Raw genomic sequence first — 21,498 nt, forward strand, 5'->3', positions numbered from 1 at the left:
AGATAAAAGTTCATATTTACTTGAGATTACTTTCTCATAATGATATATTGGGTCAAAGGGAAAATACTGTCAATTTTGCCAAAATTTTATTTCATTAAAAGAGTAAAAATTTACCTTCTAAAAGCAGCCATTCACTTGGCTTCCTTGAGTCTTTCTTAACTTAGTTTTGAATCTTTAATAATATCTGTATAACAATAATATTAATAATAGGGTTGTGATAATCCAATGAGGTAATTCACATGAAAGTGTCATCTGCATAGAAAATTGTACTAAGGGGTTAGTTATTCTTTTCATCAATGTTGTTAATTATTATTGGCCAAGTATATCAACATAGAAATAATAGTTCTAAGCAACTATGACTTATAATACTTATTAAGATCTCAGCTTGTTTAATCCTGCAATGGATGTCATTATGATAAATTTTTGAGGGGAATATCTGCTATATGCTTAGTCTTAAAAATATTCTCTACTTTCTATTTAAATACTATCATTTTCCTTAGTTTTAAAGAAAGTAGACCTATCATTGGTAAGCCCAGCTTTAGATCAATGATATTGAACTTCAATGAAAAGTTACACAGATGACATGGTTTTTAGAGAGAAGATGACTAACGTGAACAATTTAGACTGTGAGGCCACTTGGTGAGATGCAGGGGGCAGTATAACAAAAGCTGAGGAAGGAAATGGCAGAACTGAAGGAGTCTGAGCAGGGAGGGGCCACGCACCAGCCAGAACTTCCGTGGGCAAAACAGGTGGATAGTTTTAACAAGAGAACACCTCTGCTTATTTTGTTAACAGGACTGTTAAAAGTCTGAGCTCTGAGCCACCAAAACCACTTCAAGAATTACATTTGTGTTGGGAAGAGAAAATGAACTTCTCTTGAGTTACTTATTAAGATTAGGGAAATTTTTATTGGATCTAACTGAAATAGATGAATAAATATTTTAATCAATCAACACACTATTTTTAGAAATAGAATCAATTTTATACTTAAGTAAAATGTAACATGATAAACAATGATTTCCTCATAATTGAAAAGTTACAGTTTTATCAACACATCATCTCAAACTTTATAACTAAGCTTGTGCATGTTTGGTTCTCATGTCATTGAGTCAGAAGTGTTTTATCTTCCCTCCTGAATATCCAGTCACTACTGAACACTCTGCTATTTAGTCATAAACAGAATAAGTGATTAGATTACAATTTTAACTGGAATATGAAAAATTAATTGGGAATAACTTCAAACAGGAAACAATAATAAAATGATGGTATAAATCTGTTATAAACACTATCACTGTTACATAGAGAATTAAAATATGAGTGTTTCAAATTGTTCATATGGTTTAACAGTCAAACGTTTTTGATGGGAATAAGGAAGTATGATCACCAGCAGAGCAAGATTTAAAAGAATATAAACTGGGCTTCCCTGGTGGCGCAGTGGTTGGGAGTCTGCCTGCCAATGCAGGGGACACGGGTTCGAGCCCTGGTTTGGTAAGATCCCACATGCCGCGGAGCAACTGGGCCCGTGAGCCACAACTACTGAGCCTGCGCGTCTGGAGCCTGTGCTCCGCAAGGAGAGGCCGCGATAGTGAGAGGCCTGCGCACCGCGATGAGGAGTGGTCCCCGCTTGCCACAGCTGGAGAAAGCCCTCGCACAGAAACGAAGACCCAACACAGCCATAAATAAATAAATAAATAAATAAATAAATACTTTAAAAAAAATTAAAATCTATTAATTAAAAAAAAAATAAAAATAAACTTCCTTGTTAAAAGACAGGGAGTTCAGAATCAAAAAAAAAAAAAATATATAAACTTATCAGTATTCTAGTGTATTTAGTGAGCACTAAAGGAGCTCAGAAAAAGCAGCTGAAAAGGAAAACTGCTCTAATACAAATTATCTCTCAAGTTTAACACAAGAAGGTTGCTTTAAAACCCTCCCAACTTTCCAGGTGAGACTTCTGATTTCTTCTAGGCAACTGGTTAATCTGTCTGCCTCTTCAGTAACTATAGTACAACTGTTAAACTTTCCTTAATCTCCTTCTTCTGGAAGGCATTTATTCTATGCTGCAGAACATCAAGCAGGGGATACTGAGGTAAAGAATGGAAGGTTTTACCTTTGAAGATATCCACTTACAATTTGATCATCTTGAGAGCATTGTCACATTGCTCTTGACAGTCAAGTTGGCACTAGTTTCTATCAATATCAGGATTTCAGTCAAGCCTATATAAAAAGGCTGTCTGAACATTTCCAATAAGATTCACTAAATTCTGTTGAACAAACATGCAAGTAAATAGATTGTGTTCGTGTTAGGGGGTGAAAACATGTGCGCATGTATGGTCCAGAGGCGTATACAAGTGGCCATCACATACTTTTTGTTGTTCTGGCACTTTCTGGGCTTTATTTTTGAATGTTTTCCAAAGTTAAAATTTCCATGAAAAATTCAGATGTACAATTTTTATTGAAATATAATCTGATAATATTGATCTTAAATTTCCCTGTGGACGGTATCCAGGAATCCCATTAAGGTTATGCCCTCCTAATGGCCCATGTGCTCTCCAGGGAGTACCCTGTCATCCCACCATTATCTTCTCTCCATCCGCCTACCCCAGCTAGCCCCTACAGGAATTAGAGGTGGCAACTCTTCCAATATATGAACACCATGATAGCACGGAGAACAGGTATGTACCTCAGAAACGATGCTAACATGCTGTTATTGAAATTCCAAGGAAGGAGAGCGTTTCCTGGCTATCACAGAGATAGAGTTGGACCTTGAAAAACAAGAGGATCTGCGACTGTTGCAAAGGGGCAGATGGGCATCCCATCTGGAAAAGTCTGGAACGCAAGGCAGTGGTCATTTGCGTGTTTGATTCCAGCATAGGAATTAGGAAAGAAATGGATCATATAATGTTAAAGGTGGGAGGAATTCCAGAGGCATCTAGTCCAGGGGCTTTTCACATCTTTACTTTCTGGAAGTATTTTCTAAGCAGATTGCAAGCATGTAACCAATAGGTAAAATACAAAGTCAGAATGGCTTAGGAGACTAAAGCGCTCCTGATCTGTAGCACACGGCGGAGCGCTGTCTGAAAACCAGCGACCTAAGTCCATCCCCCTGAGAAAAGAGACTCAGAGAAATGAAGTTACGCGCTCAAGGTCATTATTAGGCTTTGAGAGCAAGAGTCCTTTACTTACTTTGCAGTAATATGTATAACACTGTGAATTACCTCAGCTATATTTTCCGGCAGGGTTCAGGAACAATAACATAACATATTATTCAGATATCACACTTCAATATGAAGAAATTAATAATGATGGGTGATTTTTACCTCTACCTGAATTTTGGTTTATTTTAAATGGTATCTTTATAATTCACTCTTGATTTCACTGATGAAAATGATTTTTTAATGTAAAACTGAAAATCAGATAGAAGACCTATATACTAGCTTATCAAAGCGCAATCATGCTGCAGCATTTGGCCTGAGATTCCAGGTGTGCTCTCTTTGAGACTTTCAACACTCAGTCTATGGGGATCCATCATGGCTGCACATCTGAACAATCAAAATGTTGTGTCCTGCTCAAAGAAGAGGAGATGATTTTCCCCAAAGTTGAATTTAATTTCACTGTACATATTTGATACGTTCCAATCGACCGAGTAAAGCACTGTGTTGTCATTAATTCTCAAAAATTATTTTTATTATTTAGATTAATAAAGTAAAAATTGCCTTATATATTACATAGATAAGCCAATTATTACTTGTGAGGCAGTGAAGTATGCATTCACTAGAAATTACACTGTTTTCAAATTGCACAGTAGTTTTCCAAAAACAAAACTCTTACCTAAGCACCAAAAAAAGAAAAAAACTAAAAAGAACATTAGGAATTGAAAAGAATATTATTTCAATGTTTTCCAGCTTATTATAAAATGTTCCTTCACATCCACATACATGATAGTTAAACAAATATAGAATATTTGTCATATTTTCTTTTGTTACCCAGTTTCTGAAACAAAATGTTCATTCAGCAAAAAAGTACTCATACACAGCAAAGCTGTTTCTTTACACAACACATACACCCACCAAAAATCATTAAAAACAAGTGACAGAACCTCATTAATGATATAGGCTGGCATTATTTTTTAGACTGACATTACCTCTTATTATTTACTGTGCCGTGAATAAGGATACAGCTCGAAACAGTATCCTCAAGTTCAAATTCTGGTTCCACTACTTGTGTGACCTCAGGGAAATATACCCAAATTCTTTTTGCCTCAATTTCCCTGTATATAAAAATGGAATAATATCTAAATATAACTGAGGAGTAAATATGTTAACACATGTGAACTTTTTAGTGTGGTGGCTGACATTTTTAAAACAATGTGAGTTACTACCATTAGACTGAAACTATAAACAAACGAAAAATTCATATATGTTCTTTTTTCAAAGGAGGAAGAAAAATCCAGACATTCCATATGGATTATAAAACTAAAAAGAATGCAGACTTTAAAAAAATCTTTAAGAAATGCGTAAACCATCATACAATGTTGTTTTTCTTCCCACTCCTTCCTTTCTTGGAGGGGGGAAAAACTGCTGAATTTCTGATACCTTTTGAAATACAGTCTTTAGGTTATTGAAATTGCGTATCTGGAAGAAGAGAAAGTATCAGAGACTGCTGGCCAGTCTCCACAGAGGAGACTACGAAAACACTATCCTCTCCTGAAGACAGAGCACTTGATTCCACACAGTTTGCATTTGAAAATCGCATTATCAGCGAAATATACAAGACAGAAAAGGTTTGACTTCACCAAATGCAGCTCTTTTTTTAGGTGCATGAATCTGCTGACTGTTCATTCCATTTCTTTAGGTAAAACAATCATTTGCCTTCATTCATGAGCAAAGCTGGGAGATACAGTCTGAGAGGTGGAGTTATCTCTTAATAGGGGTGGTAGCTTGGAGAGAGACAATTCAGAGAGTTGCATTTGAAAGGAGAATATTATGCTTAACAGATACTGAGGGACAATTCTGTGCTGTGCATTTTGCAAGGCCTTTTTCTCATTTAATCCTAACCAGATTTTATACAGTGATGAGTTACTGCCCCCAGTTTTATAAATGAGAAAACTGGGACTCAAAAGGGCACAGTAACTTGAGCAAAGACACATACTACTCACAATACCAAGATTCTAACCGAAATTTATCTGGTACTAAAATGGATTCTCAGGTCACCACACCACATTTGGAGATTCTAGAGTCTAATAAGCCACTTTCTTTAATTTTTAGAGTGAATTCATAGCTCCTGTGTTCCCAGACTCAACATCTAGCTCTTGTTTAGCTATGAATTTCACTGTCTTCACTGAAAGAAACGTATGTTAAAATCTCTACTGTATAAGACCTGGATTTTGGAATCCATATAACAACAAGTTTTAAACCTTTAGAATTCCTGGGGAAGTTATCTTAGAGCTCTCATATCCATGAGTTCCTTAAAAGGTTTTCATCCTTTGTCCTTAGAATCATTTGAATTTCAATATATATTTATGTGAACTCATGAATCATAAGAAATTGTTTTAATAATTTTTATAGTGGTGCAAGTGTTAATACAAATCAAAATGCAAGGTCTAACAGAATAATGAACCCTCAATTTGGTTTCATTTAACTTGGATATTGACCCTACTTTGAATACTTATATACTCAGAAAATAGGTGTTTCTCTCTACCTTGGAATATCCATTGCCTTTCTGCTCCCTGTACGTATGTTTCCAAATTTGGTCACCTGGAAATTAACTGTTCTTCAGCTTCTGTATATATAGAGAAGTGAAGGATTTGATTCTAAATATACATAATGCAATATACAATAGTATTTCTCTTCTCCAGAGTGTGATTTTAACAAACATTTTAGCACTAAAAGTCTATGGTTCAAAAGATTAACCTAAGAATCCTTTCAAAATGTAATGGTTGGCTCTGACCTCAGGGAACACAGGCACCTACCAAGTCAAGTGGTTTCCTTTTCTATTTCAGGATAATCTAAAAAAACAAAACGTTTAAGATTCTTGAAGCTAAACTGGCAAACAGTTCTATTTTACCCTACAAACTCTAGTAAAGGTGCTATCAGTAAAACTGACAAGGGTGTTGATAAAGCAAGTAGATTGAGGGGGAGCTTTTTAATTTTATAGCTAAATACGAAGTCTTAAATTTTATTTTGAAATAGATAAGTAAGCCAAATTAACAACCACTACATTAATTAAAACTTTTATGCTTAGTTTTCAAACTAAATCTACTCATGAATATTAGAAATATTCATACTTTGGTGGGTATTAATTAAATTAATATTAATATTTACTCCTCACCCTTGATGTTTCTGTGGAACTGAAGCTGTCTCCTGATCCCAGGCCACCCATTTATTCACCTGACCCTAGAAGAGGTGAAGGGACTTACCTGGTAGGCAAATTTGGGAAGACTAAACTGGGGTGTGTAGCCCCAATCGTGCTCTCTTTCTTCGGGAGCAAACTGCCTACAAGTTCCCACAGAAAGTTACACAGAAAGGAATTCTTACTATCTGAATTCTTGATAAAATATGACACGAATAAATTACAGTATATGCAAAAAAAAAGCAAAGACAAATTTAAAAAATTATGCTTCAATGTGTTATCTTCTCACAAATGCTAAAACACATAACTGGGTTAATTTTGCCAGTGAGTTCAGCCTAAAAAGTGTAAAAAAAAAACATAAGCCCAATATTGAAGTTGACAGTGAGATATATACTCAAACTCAGAAGTTGAAAAATTTGCATTAGAAACTGAAAGTAAATTAGAAAGTCACATACAAATTGCCAGTTATATACACTTACCACATATTTTAGTTTCTTTTCAATAATAAAAATTGTATTTCTCCAGTTTATTGTAAGTGAAAACTAAGACTGGGAACTGGGCATTATCTTCTTGGCACTTTACAATAAAAACAATAAATGAATAAATAAAAAACCTCATTGAAGCTGAAGGTTTCCAGTGCTCGTCAATATAACTGATCCATGAGCCATTAGAGGCTCATAAAATAAGAAAGCCCAATAAAATAATCATAATCTCACATGTTTATTTAGTTCTGAGACTTAAATGATGGACCTTTGTACCTGACCATGCCTAGAGACAAGTTTCATTACACATACACACTCACAAATACACACACAAACATACTTATGCTCATGTTCTCTATTTCTCTTAATTGTGTAAACTCACATACACATGTTCATGGGACATCAATAAAGCCACCATAGCTTTCCTTTAATAAACAACAAAGGGCTGTTCTTTAGTTTTATTTTAAAAATAAATAATTTAAGCAATGGATTTTTATTTAAATTATAATAATGTATAATTCTTGACCTCTGGATTTCCTCTGAATGGCAGATAAACCCAAACAAAAAAGAAAAGCTTGTCTTAAGTGAACATACTTTGATGCTTTTTAATTATATTTCTAGCATCTGAACTTGTTTCATCATTACCAAGTTCATTTTAAGTAGGTTTTCAGGACATAAAATTCAAGATTCTCTTATGATAATCTTCTTTCTAACCTCCTAACTTACACAAAATATGGTATATATAATTATAATTTTTCAAGTTACAGTAGTGTTTTAGACAAGTTTAGGGTGAATCAAGGGTATGTTTATTACATAGAAAAGTAAATGTTTTTACAACTTAAAAATGTCTCTTGTTAGTAACACAAAATTTGTAGACTAATGTCACATCTTGATTTAAACTGTTTTCCCTGGTTAATCTTCAACTTATAGAAAGCAACGTTCATTAACTCTGTCTTTCTTTAAGTTTCTCTTATCCACAAGCAGTAATTGCTCCCATCCCCTCTGGTCTTAATCACTAGATTTCAGAAGAAAGGAATTATCTTCCTTCCCAGGTAATCTTTTTAAGTAGAATTTTGATGTCTTCTTTAGAGTCATTTCTAATCTATGTCTAGAAGCCTTCTCTGTTGACTTGCCCTAGTTGACCACAAAGAATTTTATCTCATCTCTATTTTAACAAAAACTTTATAACTCTATTATCCTACTTTTTTTTTCCTTAATTATTTCTTTTCCTTAGACAGCAGTTTTAAGAAATTGTTTACTATTTAAGCTCCATTTAGTCATCACCCACTCACTTTTTTTTAACTTCTTTCCACCCCAGTTTTGCCAAGAAACTTTTTCTCTACGGGTTGTCACCAGTCAAGGCCACAACTTCCTTACCCTGTGCTGACTCTTTTTACACAGTCCTTGATCTGGTCTCCCCAGTTGCAATTCAATTTACCCATTTCTGACAGATTAATCTTTCTAATCTTTCTAATGTGTAGTTTGGTTAAACCCTCTTAATGTGGAGGGTAGAGACAATGAAGGGCAGAGAATTCTTTTTTTTTTCTTTTTTCCCCAGAGGATTCTTAATGATTCTTCAATAGAAGAATGGATTCTTCTTCCCCTGAATAAACTTTACCTTGGTTAACTATTCTTAACACTTCTGATCGAGCAAAACCATTAAAGTCACTATTCTTCTATAAAGCATTCACATGTCTGCCTCAAACTTTAATATTCTCTTTGTGTAAAACAGTATCTTTCAAACATCTTTAACCATGACCTCCAGTGAGACATATATTTTAAATTGTGACCAAGTATACACAAAATTATACATATGTATTTTATGTCAGTATCACATAAATCTACACAATTTTCATGACATAATGACACTCTGTAACTTTTTATAGGTAAATCATGATCCAGAAAACCTATTTCATCAGCCAGTAATGAAGCACAACCCGCTGTTTAAACACCCCTGATCTAGATTATCTAAATCCTTGCTCTTTTTCTAGATTTGATTCAATTATATACTTCATTAAGCCATTCATTCATTCATTCCATTCAAAAAAAACAAGTAATAATCCCCTTTTGGAAGGCAGTCATTTCTGTATGCATTGGGAACAAAATGACAATGAGCAAACAAGTCCCTGCCTTCACGGAGTTTGCCGTGTCCACCCTCAAAGGATAATGATCAACCAAGCTCCTCTCTTCTTGAAGTATTTACCTATTCCAACCATTTCATAACTGTATCATGCTACTTTGCATTTCCTCATCTTTTATACCTTAATTCCATCTCCATAAATAGACTGTGATATCCTTCAAGAGAGGAATTTTAATTATGCATATTTTTCATTCTGTACCTTCACGTAGTAAGGGGAACAATAGGGTAAGGGCGAAAAACAACGGAGTTCTATCCTTAGCTCATCACTTACCAGTTTGCACGTTTAGGCCAGTCACTACTCAGCTTCTCTCAAATACGGTTTTCTCATCTGTAAAATGAGAGCATGGGGCTACATCAGCAGTTTTCAAATTCTACTGCACAAAGTTTTCAGGACTCAATGGAGGTTCCAAAGCATGACAATAAGGGGTCTTCACTCAAAAGAGAGGATCTCCATCTCCTGCCTCAAGTAGAGCTTACAATTTTATTTAAAAAATTCTTGATACTAAAAAAAATGTTAATTTATTAAATCTCAAGATCTTGCAATCAAGTGCTCATCTTGTCTGGAAGTTGAGGAAGAAGAATAAGGTAGGAAGAAAAGAGGAAGAAAAGAGGGATTTTAGGAGGAAGAGAGGAAAGAAGAGAAAATACTTTTAATAGAGTGTACACTGCTATGTTTCAGGAACTGTGTTAGGATCAGTATATATGTTACCTTATTTTTTCTATTCAACAATTTCACAAGATAGAAATTTATTAGGCCCCTTTTACACACAAGAAAGGAAGGAAAATGAAGCTCAGAAAGGTTAGATAACTTGATCAAGTACCTACTGAAGAAGCAGCGAGGCCAAAATCTGTTCTTTCCATTATCCCAAGCTTCCCTTAAAGAAAGCTAACATGGACATTACATTTGTTTTTTTGTTCTTTTTTAAATTTCCCTAGATTTCACCTCACTTAATCCTCACAACTTTGAGGAATATACTTTAGTATTATCCTTATTTTGCCAATTAGGAAACCATGGTTCAGAGAAATGAAAGTGATCTGTCCAAAACCAAATTCAGTGGGGGCAAAGATGGAATGAAATACCTGAATTCATATTCTGTGCTCTTTCCATATACCAAATGGCCTCCTTTACAAGAAAGAAACAGAAACAGGGAAACAAGAAGAGGGAAGGAGGCAGAAAGGATGGGACAGGTGGAGAATTACAACAATTCCACTGCTTACTTAAGAGGGCTAGTGAGTCAGATAATTTAATGGAAAGTACCTGGAAAAATCTGAAATGCTTTATCAAGATAAGTCATCATTATTAACTATTCAAACAGTGTGTGCTAAAGATGACATTTTATATATTTGTAAAATTCCATGTGGTAACTGCAAATATAAAAGAGCTATATAATGAATTAATTACTTAGATATACTTCAGAAACTCATATAAAAGAGGGACAATCTGGCACTCTTCAGATTATGATACAAGAATTGGTTACATATGCCTGCTTTCTGTTCATGATGTACTGTCCCTACTGGCAGTAGAATAATTCAAATTTTCAACTTTTCTTGGATTTCATCACAAACTCTATCAAAAGCATGAAAGTCAGTATTTTAATACCCTTGCACCATGTGAAAAATAATAGCATGCTCTACTACCTGAACTCTTAGAGCATTTTTAATTTTGATTATCTTCCCATTATAGACTGTCAGGACTTTATCAGGAAGATCATCCAAACAAACTAGAACATTATTAAGGTTCCAGCAGTGCAGTAACTCCCTGAAAATATGAGTGATTAAAAGCCATACAGTTGTGACAAGGACCATAAGGAGATCAGACAAAGAAGTTACATGACTTTAAAAGAAAAAAAAAAAAAAAAAAAGAGGACTAGAATGATTTAACCCGTTGTATCTTTTACCAGTGTAAAACAGGATCAGTATATATGTTACCTTATTTTTTCTATTGATCTAAAAAAAAAATAAGGTGACATATATACTGATCCTGTTTCTTAACACTATATATGTCATTTCATTTTTATAAAGTTTTTTTTTATACTTTTATAATCAAAAGTAAAGAACCCAAGAAAGAAATTCTGTAATGGATATTCAGGTAGATTGCTGAGAGAACCCCAGAAGACTGCCAACTGTGAGTCAGGCAATGCCTGAGGGCAAAGGTGGCATCTGAACTGGATCTGGAAGGCGAATCGGGGTTTACTGAGTGGAGAAGACAGGAGATGATGGCCAAGGTCGTGAGAGAATCATCTAGAAGAGTAAAGGTTTGGAAGTCAGCATTTCACATAGTTTGAGTGGCAGACAGAGGAGAGGAGGTGGAAGCCGGAGGTTCCCCAGGTGAGAAAACATCGAGACCAAATTCTAAAGGGCTTTAGATGCTATCTTAGAGACATTGAGATCTCAGTCAATGCAGAGCCAGGGTCCTAGCAGCTGAGGCCTCCCTCTAAACGTGGGGCATTCTCAGATTTCTTCTCTGTAAGATGTTTCTGTCCCCACCCGTCTGTGAGGCAAAACTCCTGGTTAAAGATGAAAATTTCTAATGGAGTAAAAATGGAGTGAGGGGATGTGAAAGGTACACTGACAGAGTTGGAAGTGACAGGATCTGTTCACCAGTTGGCTACAGGGATGCGAAAGAAGAAAAACTTGAGGATAAAAGAGAGATCTGGTGATGGGAAATTAAGGAACAGCAGGATTAGGGTAAATAAAGAATTAGTGAAATAACGGTGCATATTGAAGACAAGGTCTCTGAGGAATACTGGTTGGACAGTTTGAAACACGGATCTTATACTCATGAGAGAGACTGAGGCCCTTTCCCGTCTGATTTTCACCACTACTGCAGTAGCGTAACTAATTATATATCACTAAAAAGTAAATGAGTAACGTTTTTAATCTTATAAGTGAAACTCTTAAAAAAAAAAAAGCTTGTGGAAAACAAACAAACAAACAAAGGTCATGTACATCAAGAATATTTGTACTTCTATTCATATACGTTCCTCCCGATATCAACTGGATTATTATCCAATTATTCAGTTTCTTGTACTAGGATCATACATCCACACCCTGTGCTATGTAATTTTACACTGCCTCCCACTGTGCGTGGGATACACTTCCCTATCCCACTCATGTCGGGGTTGGCCATGAAATTGCTTTGACTAATACAGTGTTAGTGGACATGATGTAACAGAAACTCTAACTGCTTGCGTGGCTCGGCTTGCTCTCTCCTGCGCCTGTGATCTGCCAAGAAAAGAGCATGTCACTCATTCTGCTGCTCCTTCAGCCTGGACCTCAGGCCTGAAACCTCATCAGAAGCCTGTAATGTAGCCTTAACCCAAAGAAGCCTAGCCTAGATCGGCCACTTTATACCCTCAGGAGTGTAAAAATATATAAAACATCAATAAGCCACTGAGCATTTTATGATTTTGTCGTTGTTGTTATGCAGTATTGTAGCAAGACTTGATTAACACAGCTTTTCCTTTACCTCCAAGTACACAGAGGGGTATTTTTTTTCCCTTAAAATTGTGGTTTTCTATAAAATCATAATATACTTGTTAAGATACATATATGTGAAATACCCCCATTCAGAAAACCCCGAAGTTGAAGAAAATACCAACAGAGGGATATATCATGTTCATGGATTACCTTACTCAATAAATAAATAAAGGTTTTTCAACTCTTTGCAAATTAATCAATGAAGTTATGGCATTTCCAATGAAAGTCCAAGCATGATTTTTAGTGAATATTAACAAGGTCATTCTAAATATCTATATGGTATTGAAAAGAATAAGAGTAGCCAAGACAATCTTGAAGACAATGTCTGATTTTATGCATGTATGGTATTTCTTATAGTTTCAAAAAATTAATATAAATTAAAAAATAGAAATAATTATAGAACTAGAAAGAGACCTTAGAGATTAAACATATAATAACAAAAACATGAAATGCACCTGAAGACTGAAAAGTAAGCAGTAAAAATATTTCTTATGTGAAGAGCAAAAGTGGAAAGAGAATAAAAAGATGAAATAAAGACAAGAGACAAAGAAAACTAATCTAGGAGGTCCAACGAATAGAAATGAGAATGAGAAAATAAGAAACAAAGAAATGGGAAAGAAAAAATCATCAAAGAAAAAACAAGAAAATATCCCCAAACTAAAGAATGATAATGAGTTTCAAAATTGAACAGGCCCATGGGGATCCCAATGCAAGGAGTGAAAAAAGGCCCACACTCATATCCTTCTGAAATTTTGGGATACTGCATTGTGAGACTTAAAAAATATGTAGAGATTCACAAGGGAAGTTTCCAGGGGAAAAAACTCTGAGATTTTGAGGGGAAAAATAAAATACGGATAAGATAACAGCAAATTTAGAGCAGGAACTAAAACGAAACACAATTCAGGATAAAATCAAACCTGTATGAAAAAGTCAAGGTGCACACGTAAAGCAAATGCAATTTGGAATGACGTCAAGCAACTGAATTAAAAAATAAATAAATAAATAAAAAAGAGAGAGTCCGTTTGGACACGGTGAACTTTTTTCCAAGCATGCCCTAGGTTTCCTGGGATGGGCCTCTATCCAAGAACACAGCACACTAGTTGTGATTCAGCATTAGATAATGTTAGTGGAGTGTCAACACTGTTTACAGGTTTCCAACATTTAGAGTCAACATATTAGAAAAAGGAAGACAGTGACTGTTATAGAAAGAATGTAAATATAAACAAGCTTGACAATATAAAAGTAAAAGTTTAGCTGACTAAAAAAGTTAGCCTGAGGAGGAAGGAAAATTCGAGGACACGGGTGGAAGTATTAATAACTTGTCTTAGAAAGTGAACTGTATAGACTTGTTGGAAAAAAGAAATAAACTTTAACTACATTATTTTGAGTTATAAAAGTAATCAATAGGGGGCTTCCCTGGTGGTGCAGTGGTTGAGAATCTGCCTGCCAATGCAGGGGACACGGGTTCGAGCCCTGGTCTGGGAAGATCCCACATGCCACGGAGCAACTGGGCTCGTGAGCCACAACTACTGAGCCTGCGTGTATGGAGCCTGTGCTCCGCAACAAGAGAGACCGCGATGGTGAGAGGCCCGCGCACCGCGATGAAGAGTGGCCCCCACTCGCCGCAACTAGAGAAAGCCCTCGCACAGAAACGAAGACCCAACACAGCCAAAAATAAATAAATTAATTAATTAATTAAAAAAAAAAAAGTGACTAAGAGTTCACAAGTCCTTTAAAAAAAAAAGTAATCGATAGAAGAACAAAACTAAAACTATAAATGTCAAATATTGAAAGGAAGGATGGGGAAAGGTGAGGTAAGCTAAGTGGGACAGATCCTCAAGTTTCACACTGGAAGTCAACTATATCAGTTCAAAGTTGACAGTCATGTGATCAAGAATTGCAGAATAGCAGTCCAAAGAAAAACAACTAAAAATCCACAGGTAGGAGTTGCCCCTGAGAACGTGATGAAAGTGAGGGAATGATAAGGCAGAGATGGTATTTTTGCTATAACTCTCCTAGAACATGAGATTGTGATTTATCTTTTTTAACACCTTTATTGGAGTATAATTGCTTTACAATGGTGTGTTAGTTTCTGCTTTATAACAAAGTGAATCAGCTATACATATACATATATCCCTATATCTCCTCCCTCTTGCGTCTCCCACCCACTGTCCCTATCCCACCCCTCTAAGGTGGTCACAAAGCACTGAGTTGATCTCCCTGTGCTATGCAGCTACTTCCCACTAGCTATATATTTTACATTTGGTAGTGTGTATATGTCAGTGCTACTCTCTCACTTCATCCCAGCTTACCCTTCCCCCTCCCCATGTCCTTAAGTCCACTCTCTACGTCTGCGTCTTTATTCTTTTCCTGCCCCTAGGTTCATCAGAACCATTTTTTTTAGGTTCCATATATATGTGTTAGCATTCGGTATTTGTTTTTCTCTTTCTGACTTACTTCACTCTGTATGAAAGACTCTAGGTCCATCCACCTCGACAAATAACTCAATTTCATTTCTTTTTATGGCTGAGTAATATTCCATTGTATATATGTGCCACATCTTCTTTATCCATTCATCTGTCGATGGGGACTTAGGTTGCTTCCATGTCCTGGTTATTGTAAATAGAGCTGCAATGAACATTGTGATACATGACTCTTTTTGAGTTATGGTTTTCTCAGGGTATATGCCCAGTAGTGGGATTGCTGGGTCCTATGGTAGTTCTATTTTTAGTTTTTTAAGGAACCTCCATACTGTTCTCCATGGTGGCTGTATCAATTTACATTCCCACCAACAGTGCAAGAGAGTTCCCTTTTCTCCACACCCTCTCCAGCATTTATTGTGTGTAGATTTTTTGATGATGGCCATTCTGACCAGTGTGAGGTGATACCTCATTGTAGTTTTGATTTGCATTTCTCTAATGATTAGTGATGTGGAGCATCCTTTCATGTGTTTGTTGGCAATCTGTATATCTTCTTTGGAGAAATGTCTATTTAGGTCTTCTGCCCATTTGGGGATTGAGTTGTTTGTTTTTATTGATATTGAGCTGCATGAGCTGCTTGTATATTTTGGAGATTAATCCTTTGTCAGTTGCTTCATTTGCAAATATTTTCTCCCATTCTGAGGGTTGTCTTTTCATCTTGTTTATGGTTTCCTTTGCTGTGCAAAAGCTTTTAAGTTTCATTAGGTCCCATTTGTTTATTTTTGTTTTTATTTCCATTTCTCTAGGAGGTGGGTCAACAAGGATCTTGCTGTGAGTTATGTCATAGAGTGTTCTGCCTATGTTTTCCTCTAAGAGTTTTATAGTGTCTGGCCTTACATTTAGGTCTTTAATCCATTTTAAGTTTATTTTTGTGTATGGTGTTAGGAAGTTTTCTAATTTCATTCTTTTATATGTAGCTGTCCAGTTTTCCCAGCACCACTTATTGGGGAGGCTGTCTTTTCTCCATTGTGTATTCTTGCCTCCTTTACCAAAGATAAGGTGACCATATGTGCGTGGGTTTATCTCTGTGCTTTCTATCCTGTTCCATTGATCTATATTTCTGTTTTTGTGCCAGTACCATACTGTCATGATTACTGTAGCTTTGTAGTATAGTCTGAAGTCAGGGAGCCTGATTCCTCCAGCTCCATTTTTCTTTCTCAAGATTGCTTTGGATATTTGGGGCTTTTGTGTTTCCATACATATTGTGAAATTTTTTTGTTCTAGTTCTGTGAAAAATGCCATTGGTAGTTTGATAGGGATTGCCTTGAATCTGTAGATTGCTTTGGGTAGTATAGTCATTTCCACAATGTTGATTCTTCCAATCCAAGAACATGGTATATCTTTCCATCTGTTTGTATCATCTTTAATTTCTTTCATCAGTGTCTTATAGTTTTCTGCATACAGGTCTTTTGTCTCCTTAGGTAGGTTTATTCCTGGGTATTTTATTCTTTTTGTTGCAGTGGTAAATGTGAGTGTGTTCTTAATTTCTCTTTGAGATTTTTCATCATGATTTATCTTTAAAAATCTTTTATATTGGGCTGGCCAAAAAGTTCGTTCGGGTTTTTCCATAAGGTCTTACAGAAAAACCCAAATAAACTTTTTCATCAGCCCAATAAAAGACTGACCCAGGATCCATTTCCCATGAAACTACTAGTTGTACACTTATAATAACAACAAACAATAAAGAAAACTTCATCTTAAAAAACTAAGTACCTGAAATGGAATGAGAAAAAGCCATCATCAGGTTAATGAATTAATTCAAATACCCAAATTTAACATTATAGTAAAAAACAAAGAAAGCAGGCACTGAATACTAGAAAGTAAAAAAGAGAATACTGAGCAGCGGAATATTATTTGTAGACCATCTACCAGCTAATTGTTTGTTTCCATTTGTTCTAAGGATAAATTTTGTTTTAATTTACCACCATTTCAATTCTAAAGAAATGGCACTAAAAGATTTATCTCAGGTTGTACAGGTAGTAAATGATGGAGCAGGAATTTTTCTGGATTCAACACCATTCCATTATATAATTTATTATATACTATATACAGATTACATAATATATACATATTATATACTATCATCATTTTAGTGATCATTAATCTTACTGATTATAATTTCAGGCTACTAAATTACAATATCAAAATATTAATTTTAAAATACACACACACAACTGCAGTATATTTACCTAGATCTACTTTAGCTTCTGTGGTAGGCAGATTAATGGTCTTTCAAAGATGCCCTAATCTCTGGAAGCTATGAATATGTTACCTTACATGGCAAGTGACTTTGCAGATGTGATTAAGGACCTTTAAATAAGGAGATTATCCTGGATAGTCTGGATGGGCCCAGTGTAATTACAAGAGTTCTTGAAATATGGAACAGGGAGACAAGAGAGTCAGAAAAGGAGATGTGATGACAGAAATAAAGGTTAGAGAGACTTCCCTCGTGGTGTAGTGGTTAAGAATCTGCCTGCCAATGCAGGGGACACAGGTTCAATCCCTGATCCAGGAAGATCCCACATGTCACAGAGCAACTAAGCCCGTGTGCCCCAACTACTGAGCCTGTGCTCTAGAGCCCGTGAGCCACAACTACTGAAGCCTGCACGCCTAGAGCCCGTGCTCCGCAACAAGAGAAAGCCACAGCAATGAGAAGCCAGAGTACTGCAATGAAGAGTAGCCCCCGCTAGCCACAACCAGAGAAAGCCCGCGTGTAGCAACGAAGACCCAACGCAGCCAAAAATAGATAAGTAAATAAATACATTTATTTAAAAAAAAAAAAGAAAAAGGTTAGAGCGATGGGGTTGTTGGCTTTGAAGATGGAAGATGGAAGAAGGGGCCATGAGCCAAGGAATGGAGGAAGACTGTAGAAGCAGAAAAAGGTAAGAGAACACATTCTCCCCTAGAGTCTGCAGAGGAATGCAGCCTTGCCGACACCTGGAATTTAGCCCAGTGAGACCTCTTTTGGAGTTCTGACCTTCAGAGCTGTAAAATAATAAATCTGTGTTATTTCAAGCCACTCAGTTGGTGGTAATTTGTTACAGCAGAATTAGGAAGCTAAAACAGAATCTGCTCCAGAATCAGAAAGATCTCGGCTTAAGCCCTGTCTCTGCTATGCGATTTTGAGCTAGATTCCTAACCTCTATGAACCTCTGGTTTCTTTATCTGAAAAGGTGAATTTATAAAAAACATTTATTCAAGCAAGTTTGGTGACCATTAGTCTACAGTTAGAGTTCATTAAAGTGTAGGTATTATTATTAAGTACTAATTGTAGAAGAAAAAGAAAACTCGTAAGAAAAAAATGGATAAGATTGTTTTTTGCTTCTGAACACCCAAAGTTAGCTAGCCAGTGATTCTTCATAACATACTGTCTACAAGTTGAAATATGAAGGGGGAAAAGTCCTCCAATATTGAAACCACTTCATGATTTGAGCTCATTCACTCTACTCCTTTAATATCTAGCCTCTTTGGGGAAGAGGCAATATCCTTGACTGGCTATAAATTTATGAGTGTAGTTGCTTTTATGGCTCTGAATGTAATAGAAGCTAAGTAAATACTGATAAGTTCTCTATTCTTCTGAGAAGTTTCCACCCACATAATATTGTCCTATCATTGGAAATCCCCATAGTTTTGATAAGAATGAAGGCAAGAACTCTTTTATATATAACACTTGTCAATTAGAATCAGAACAGCATTCATCATTTTAGTTGGAAAGGCTATGGGGTTTTTTAAAAACCCACTTGAAGTCTATATAATGAAATTTTGCCCTTATTGTCTTTTGAGCAACTTCAGCTGGTTTGGGAGGTTAATGTTGGCTTCCAAATTTATTTTTTTCAAGCATTCTTTAACATTGTTTGCATCTATAGATTAAGTGGTAAACTGAATTAAAGGAAATAAGCATTTTCTGTCACCACAATCTTCCCACATAAAGAGACTAAGTTTGAAAACCATGTCCGTTTTTTCAATACAGGGCTAGGTATTGTCTTCATGAACTAGCCCTATAGGGAACTATTTTAACTCTTTCAAACCACTTAGTTACCAGTCATTTTCAGGAATTCTTTGTGTACACAGTGTTTTTAAAGAGATTTTTTTCTCAGATGCAATGTATTTAACCTTTCTGTGTACAGGATCATAACATGGCAAAAGTTAATTAGTATCCAGGAGGCCTCACAACTAGGTGAATTCTCACTGAGAATCTTGATCACTCTAAAAAGTATAAAATGTGACTAAGGAAAAATAATTACAAAATTCCCCCTATTTTTCATGGCATATGCTTTTTCACTGGTATGTACATCACATCAAGATACTACCTATGTCATTTGTAAACTCTTTAGGGAACCATTATTGATATTGACCAAAAGATCTTTCAGATCTCACCTGGTTATTTTGCTTTGGCTCTAAGAAAACTTCTACTTTGGGTGTTTCTTACCTGGAATGTGAGGATGAATTTCATATATCACCAAACAGAAAAGTCTCTGTATCTTGTATGAAGCTAACAGGAGCTCAGTAAATACTTACAGAGTTTCATACACTTATATGGCCATATACATGCAAACACACACACACACATACACACACACACACACACGTAAATTTACCATTCAGAGATGGGGAACTTTTTCTAGACTGCTAGCATTCTGAAGACAAGTGCCGGTCCATCCCACCATCAGTATCTGGATCACTCCAATGGATAGGAAGTGTTATAAACTGAATGTTCGTGTCCTCCTGAAATTCATATTTTGAAACCCTAATCTCAATGTGATGGTATTTAGAGGTGAGACCTTTGGGAGGTTATTAGGTCATGAAGGTGGAATGCTTATGAATAGGATTAGTGCCCTTATAAGAAGAGGCCAGAGAGCTAGCTACATGTCTTTCTGCCATGTGAGGATACAGCAAGACGTCAGCTGTCTGCAACCCTGAAGAGGGCTGGTACCGTGCTGGTGCCATGATCCTGGACTTCCAGCCTCCAGAACTGTGAGAAATAAATGTTTGTTGTTTAAGCCACCCAGTCTACAGTAATTTGTTAGAGCAGCCCAAACTAAGACAGGAGGTATGAATAAACAGTATATGATTAAATGCATAAATGAACAAACATTTCCTTAATGAAGATATACATGAATTAGTTACTTGATTTTAAACAAGGACATAGCAGAATTTATTTCTCTTTGCTAATATGAAGCCAAAGTACACAGTTCATTTATAAACAGGACTACACAAGCAATATTACAAAGTCAAGGCTAGAATAAATATATTATTATCCGGAATCCTATCACCCAAAAAAGCAGCTATTTTTTCATGCTCCTATTGATTTCCTGATCATATTTTATATAGCTTATTTGTTTAGCACAGAGAAATCAGAATTTTCTACATAATGAGAAAAATTCAAACACGAGTTTAAAATTCTGCACAGTAGGTCTTATATTCTTTTTTTTTTTTTTTTTAAACAGGAAATGTTCCTCTGAACTCTTTTTTTTTTTTTAATATTTATTTATTTATTTATGGCTGTGTTGGGTCTTCGTTTCTGTGCGAGGGCTTTCTCTAGTTGTGGCAAGTGGGGGCCACTCTTCATCGCGGTGCGCGGGCCTCTCACTATCGCGGCCTCTCTTGTTGCGGAGCACAGGCTCCAGACGCGCAGGCTCAGTAGCTGTGGCTCACGGGCCCAGCTGCTCTGCGGCATGTGGGATCTTCCCAGACCAGGGCTCGAACCCGTGTCCCCTGCATTGGCAGGCAGATTCTCAACCACTGCGCCACCAGGGAAGCCCGGTCTTATATTCTTGACAGACCACAGTGATCTCTCCTTCCTAAGAACTCATGACACACGTGAATATCATACTGACTAGGGATGCAGTCAAATACATACTGCTACAAGACATGTTTGATATTATCATTTAGCCTACATTCGATTCAGTTTTATGTGTGTTGTTCACCTAGCTACTATGAAGCTCCTTCTCATTAGAGAATAGGAATTATGTCTCTATAATCCCACCCTGCTTAGAAGTGTGTGAATGACAGATGGATAGATAGGTAGATAGATGACAGACAGACATATACATAAACATTTGTTGAATGAACTTTAAATGAATGTAGTTATTATAAGTGAACAAAAAATAAATGGTAAAAATTTAAAATGCCTGATATTTTATATTGTATTTTGAATATAATTACTATAGCTTGTTTCATAATCTTACTATCTAAGATAAAAAATCATTACTGGGCTTCCCTGGTGGCGCAGTGGTTGGGAATCTGCCTGCCAATGCAGGGGACACGGGTTCGAGCCCTGGTCTGGGAAGATCCCACATGCCACGGAGCAACTGGGCCCGTGAGCCACAATTACTGAGCCTGCGCGTCTGGAGCCTGTGCTCCGCAACAAGAGAGGCCGCGATGGTGAGAGGCCCGTGCACCACGATGAAGAGTGGTCCCCACTTGCCGCAACTAGAGAAAGCCCTCGCACAGAAACGAAGACTCAACACAGTCATAAATAAATAAATAAATAAATAAAAGAACGTGAATTTCTTTGGAAAAAAAAAATCATTACTGTCCCTTAAAATTATATATTTTAAGTTAA

General features: G+C 36.2%; 1 protein-coding gene and 1 long non-coding RNA gene across 8 annotated transcripts in view; both read right to left on the minus strand.

Moving 5' to 3' along the window:
* LOC309614844 overlaps positions 1-21,498 on the minus strand; it is a 424,525-nt gene that overhangs the window by 311,876 nt on the left and 91,151 nt on the right. The window lies entirely within an intron of this gene.
* The window catches only part of HNF4G (hepatocyte nuclear factor 4 gamma), a 138,088-nt gene that overhangs the window by 70,098 nt on the left and 46,492 nt on the right, over positions 1-21,498 (minus strand). For 2 of the 7 annotated variants that reach the window (XM_082363520.1, XM_082363517.1), the window contains exon 2: positions 9,245-9,301. The exons of 2 other annotated variants lie outside the window; for them this stretch is intronic. The gene's annotated coding sequence lies outside the window, so the exon portion shown is untranslated. Of the gene's footprint in view, positions 1-2,130; positions 17,609-21,498 lie in introns of those variants that run through there. 3 more of the 7 variants (XM_082363516.1, XM_082363519.1, XM_082363515.1) reach the window with 2 other exon arrangements.

The sequence above is a fragment of the Balaenoptera borealis genome (genome assembly GCF_965194805.1).
Source record: "Balaenoptera borealis genome assembly, chromosome: 17".
NCBI classification, from domain to species: Eukaryota; Metazoa; Chordata; class Mammalia; order Artiodactyla; family Balaenopteridae; genus Balaenoptera; species Balaenoptera borealis.